This window comes from Paramormyrops kingsleyae, chromosome 25 (assembly GCF_048594095.1).
Source record: "Paramormyrops kingsleyae isolate MSU_618 chromosome 25, PKINGS_0.4, whole genome shotgun sequence".
Classification (NCBI taxonomy): Eukaryota; Metazoa; Chordata; class Actinopteri; order Osteoglossiformes; family Mormyridae; genus Paramormyrops; species Paramormyrops kingsleyae.
The window spans coordinates 16,882,635-16,888,680 of NC_132821.1; the positions used below are offsets into that span (position 1 = coordinate 16,882,635).

Below are 6,046 nucleotides of genomic sequence, written 5' to 3' on the forward strand. Positions count from 1 at the left end.
CTGTCAGGCTTTCAGAGGCCCCGATGGAGCCCCAGGGTACGACCACGTGGTCAGGCTGGCGAGGTACCTGGTGGGGCTGCGCCACGAGCTCTGTCTCTCGGATCGTCACGTTGCCAGGATCGTCTCTCTCTGGAACAACCTGCCGGAGAGAGACAGGCAGCGTGTCTCGTACCCACCGAGGCACAGGGAGCGGCTCCTTCAGGGCAGGTTCAAGGCCAGCCACTAGAAAACGTCAGTGTGCGCAGGGAAGGAAAGCCTGAAGCGGTGAGTGAATTGTCTGTGTAGACAGTGATATTACAGATTTCCAGGCATGCACTCCTTTGCTGCTGTGTTACACTTGGCCTAACTTCTACATTTTTTTTGAGCAGCTGCCTGCTGGGCCAAGGCACCGGGCCTGCACAGTGGCCTCATGCGAGCAGGTTCGTGGAGGCCATCTGCTTGGAGCTCTGCTCACTTCACCCAGCTGGCCAGAAGATCGCTAGGGTGAAGCTGAACCGCTAGGCTGCCATCCTGCAGGACTACGGCAGGATCAGATGGCTGGTCCTGAGCAGCCCGGGGCTCATGCAGGCCACGTCGCTGCAGCTTTTCAAGATAAACCAGCGTACGCTGTCTGTTTGGTAAGTGTGTTCAGCCACCATTTGGGATCATTTTTTTTTTACAGCTTAATGGTAAATGCTGACTAAAGTTATTTACAATAGGTACCATAGGTTCCTTTAAATCAGAGCTAGATAAGATTTTAACAACTCTGAGTTAAGTTCTCCACAAACAAGCTTGATGGGCCGAATGGCCTGATTTAACTCTCGTTTGTAAATTTCTTATGTTCTTATTTAAAAAAATGTCTCGTTTCCCGTAGGCATAACGAGTTAGTCAAGCGGCAAGAATGTGCTGTGCTGTCCATGGACATCCCTCTCCCCACCACCAGCCTGACAACAGCCGCCCCTCTACCTGAGCCCAGGCAAAAGGAGCCAGAGTCTGCTGAACCGCCTTCAGACCTGAGCCAGTTCGGCTTTTCGTCCCCTCCTGACCTGTCATCAAAGATGAGCTTGTGAGGCCTTTTCGGGTTGAGGATGGAGTCAAGCTCAACTCCCAGTCCTACTGCCAGTTTCTGGAAGACACCTTCTTCAAGCAGTGGTACAGGAAGAAGTCTGCATCCTTCAAGAAAAACATGATTTTCATGCAGGACAATGCTACATCACACGCGTCCAAGTACTCCACAGCGTGGCTGGCAAGAAAGGGTAAAAAAGAAGAAAAACTAATGACATGGCCTCCTTGTTCACCTGATCTGAACCGCATTGAGAACCTGTGGTCCATCATCAAATGTGAGATTTACAAGGAGGGAAAACAGTACACCTCTCTGAACAGTGTCTGGGAGGCTGTGGTTGCTGCTGCACGCAATGTTGATGGTGAACAGATCAAAACACTGACAGAATTCATGGATGGCAGGCTTTTGAGCGTCCTTGCAAAGAAAGGTGGCTATATTGGTCACTGATTTGTTTTTGTTTTGTTTTTAAATGTCAGAAATGTATATTTGTGAATGTGGAGATGTTATATTGGTTTTACTGGTAAAAATAAATAATTGAAATGGGTATATATTTGTTTTTTGTTAAGTTGCCTAATAATTATGCACAGTAATAGTCACCTGCACACACAGATATCCCCATAAAATAGCTAAAACTAAAAACAAACTAAAAACTACTTCCAAAAATATTCAGCTTTGATATTAATGAGTTTTTTGGGTTCATTGAGAACATGGTTGTTGTTCAATAATAAAATTATTCCTCAAAAATACAACTTGCCTAATAATTCTGCACTCCCTGTATAGGAAAATGTGTTTACATGAAGAAATCATGACAAACTAACACGAAATGAAGATTTCATTATAACTTGAAATTCTGACTTCATTTCATGAAACCTGCACTTCCCCTATAATAGTTCAACCTACCATTATAGGAAAATGTGTTTACATGAAGTAATCATGAAAAACTAACACGAAATTAACATTACATTATAACTTGAAATTCTGACTTCATTTCATGAAACCTGTGCTTCCCCTACAAGAGTTCGACCTACCATTATAGGAAAATGTGTTTACATGAAGAAATCATGACAAACTAACACGAAATGAAGATTTCATTATAACTTGAAATTCTGACTTCATTTCATGAAACCTGCGCTTCCCCTACAATAGTTCGACATACCATTATAGGAAAATGTGTTTACATGAAGAAATCATGACAAACTAACACGAAATGAAGATTTCATTATAACTTGAAATTCTTACTTCATTTCATGAAACCTGTGCTTCCCCTATAACAGTTCGACCTACCATTATAAGAAAATGTGTTTACATGAAGAAATCATGACAAACTAACACAAATGCTAAGACGCTAACTTGAGAATGCGATGGGGCTAAGTGCGTCCCAGTCCCTTTCCCGCACTCCTGCCTAAGCTGTTTGTTGGTTACGCTAAGCCTAGCCAGATTTGCTAGGTCTAATTGATGTATTTGATAGTTATGCAAAGGCTGTCCAGATTTGCTAATGTCAAGTTATGGATTTGATAGTTACACAAGGCCTAGCCAGATTTGCTAGGTCTAATTGATGTATTTGATAGTTATGCAAAGGCTGCCCAGATTTGCTAATGTCAAGTTATGGATTTGATAGTTATGCAAGGCCTAGCCAGATTTGCTAGGTCTAATTGATGTATTTGATAGTTATGCAAAGGCTGCCCAGATTTGCTAATGTCAAGTTATTGTAGGAATTATTAGCTCAAATAAATTTTAATATTCTCCACCAATATGTTTCAATTAATTAAAGTTTAATTAATTATTATTTAATGCTGATTATTAATCAATTGTTATGCCTAATGGTCGGCTCCTCCAAACTCAATTGCGGTATCCCTGTGAGTCTGTTAATGTGAGACTTAAATGTGATTCACTAATTACCAGTATCGCTTAGTAACCTGGGTTAGAAGGCTCGTCCAGCGAGCTGCATCACCAGGTAATGTACACGATTGGTACCGAAGCTCCCCTCACGGCCAATGAGAGAGAGTCTCGCGATGTTTCAGGCGAGTTTGAGGTTCAGAGCGTGTAGCAAGATCGCACAAAGGCAGGAACTCATTATGAGACACACAATGACGGAGGCTAAAGTTGTGTAAAAGACATGCATTTATTCCTAGCTAACACTACAACTGACATAAGACAGACATTACACCTAACACAAACAACAAACACGAAATAACGGAATAAAACAAACAATGTAATTATGAAAATGCAATGACCGGATTTAAATGAGTAACCTGAAATGGGAAATACTGTTCTGCAAAGCAAGCACAGTTTGTGGAAACACGACCCTAAAGTCTTATAGCAGGTTAACAGAACAGCTTAAGTTGTTAGAATGAAAGGAAGTTGGTTTACTTGGTTGAAGAGTGGGGGGGGAGGTCTTGGCAGTTGATGGCAGAGCTGCTGAGCTGATGGCACTCAGGAAGGCGCGGCGTTTGGAGCAGTGGAGTGGAGTCCCTTTAGATTCTCTCTCCTGGTGAAGCTTTGTCTTGGGTGCTGTTCTCTGTTCAGCTGGGCCTTCACCGGAGGACTTCTGTGGGCTTCTCTCCTCCCGGGCTGATGTTCTCCTTCGGGCTGACGGTTATTCTCTGCGCTGCTGCTGGTTGTTCTCTGCTCAGCTTTTGTTCTGAGGTGCTAGATTTTTATGGTCTAAAGTTCATGAATAGGGATGACCAGGAATTCGACTCCTGGCCCAATGGCTGGCCATCCATTTGGCGGGCTTTCGGAAGGGGGTCTGTATCAGTCCTTTTGGGATTTATGGCCCGCCTGATTATACCTTTACTGATGATTTTCATTAAGCTGTTATCACTTTTGATACATCCACTTTTATCGTAATCACTGACCAGATTCGGAATCAGCGGTGATTAACAATCAGTTTGATACCAAACATGCCATACCAGCTTCACAGGTACATACCTCATACCATCTGCATTAATTGATTAAACAATTAATTATTTTATCCATGTGACTCATTCACATCAGTATGGGATACAGGTGTTTTGGGTTGCACCTCAACAGATGTTACACTTTGTGCAGATATTACATCAAATATTCATATTACAAACAGCACATCTTATCCATAGATAGGCGTGGCCGTTAGTTTGTGGTAATAACAATATAAGTTGCACATCTGGAAACAACATATTTTGTTTGGTGTGGCTTATGCCAATTCATCTTCTCCAGAATGGATAAAATACACCTTAATTCAGTTCTTTTAACATAGCATGGTAGAAACAAAGAAACTTGGTGAGGTCCACCAAGATCAGATAAGGACCGCAAAGGAATGTTGGAAGAGAAGGGGGCGGGGTTAACCAAGAAGACTATAGTTAGGACACATTGGTTACATTCACTTTCCAGATTCTTCTGGTATACCATGAGAACATATATACAATGGTAGCTATACCAATCTATTTATTTAAATTTATATGTGTTCAAGAGCAAAGGGGTGAAATAGGTGATACTCCGTGAACATGGTTATAAGGGTGGCACACAAAACACTAAGATTGTCTAAGGACACATACAAACATAACGTATCTGTATATTGAGACTAGTAGTCGTGAGTAAATCAATATACAGGGTATACAAAAGCCCAACTTAAATGAAATTTCCTTTAGGGTGTTTGTCTGTTGGGTGAGTGAAATGTAAGGCAGAATGTATGGGGAGGGGGTTGTGTGCCAAGTCGAGGGACCCCTGTCCGTGAAGTCCACTCTGCTTGTCTGTAGGTCCCTAAATCTTTGGGCAATAAAAGTTGGAGTGCTAGCCTCCCTGGTTATCTGTGTGTGTGTGTTTGTGTGTGTAACCCCCCTTTGGTGCCTCTCGTACCAGGCTCGGCCTTGTCTCAGGCCACCTGGAATTTAGGCCCTGTGATATGTGCATGTGTGATCCTACATTATGGATTTCATAGTTACGCAAGGCCTAGCCAGATTTGCTAGGTCTAATTGATGTATTTGATAGTTATGCAAAGCTTGCCCAGATTTGCTAATGTCAAGTTATGGATTTGATAGTTACGCAAGGCCTAGCCAGATTTGCTAGGTCTAATTGATGTATTTGATAGTTATGCAAAGGCTGCCCAGATTTGCTAATGTCAAGTTATGGATTTGATAGTTACGCAAGGCCTAGCCAGATTTGCTAGGTCTAATTGATGTATTTGATAGTTATGCAAAGGCTGTCCAGATTTGCTAATGTCAAGTTATGGATTTGATAGTTACGCAAGGCCTAGCCAGATTTGCTAGGTCCAATTACTGATTTCAGGGTTTAGGTTATAGTATGTGGTCAGGGGAGAGGGTCTAATGGTTAGGGAAGAGGGTCTTATGGTTAGGGAAGGGGGTTTCAGCGTTACGGAAGGGGGTTTTAAGGTTATGGAAGGGGGTTTCAGGGTTAGGGAAGGGGGTTTTACGGTTAGGGAAGGGGGTTTTACGGTTAGGGAAGGGGGTTTCAGGGTTAGTGAAGGGGGTTTCAGCATTATGGAAGGGGGTTTTATGGTTAGGGAAGGTAATTTCAGGGTTACGGTTACGGTTATGGTTACGGTTATGGTTAGGTTTTTTAGTAGTGGCAAGCCACAAAGTCTGCGCACGAAGGCGACAGTTTGGCACGGGCCTATCTGGGTCAGTCCGCCCAGTCCATGACCCCAGCCTTCCCACAAATCGGGGTATCATATAATTGCCCTCTGAAATTTAACCATCCCCTATCTACTGATCTTTCCTACAGAGAATGGCGACGTGAGGACAGGACGACTTCAGGTAAGTACCACAGCACCAGGCAGCCAACCCGGAGGGACCTCGGAGCAGCGACGCCACCAGCAGGTAAGTATTGCCGTAATTATGGCCTATCATCAGGCTCAACAATGGCTAATGACCTTATATCAGGTTCTGCCTTTTAGACTGCCCTATCTCTTTCAGGGACTTACGTACCCCCCCTGGCATCCCACCTGCGTTGTTGCCGCAGACTCCTTCGGGCCCCCCAGGAAGGCACCTCCTGGCGCCGCAATCC

The 6,046-nt window shown here is 43.5% G+C and overlaps 1 long non-coding RNA gene across 1 annotated transcript; it reads left to right on the plus strand.

Moving 5' to 3' along the window:
• The first annotated feature begins 31 nt into the window (after positions 1 to 31).
• LOC140583116 (uncharacterized) lies at positions 32 to 1,680 on the plus strand. Its single transcript, XR_011985905.1, has 3 exons — positions 32 to 264; positions 369 to 617; positions 854 to 1,680. It is a non-coding gene; the product is annotated as an uncharacterized lncRNA (long non-coding RNA).
• Positions 1,681 to 6,046: the final 4,366 nt, after the last annotated feature.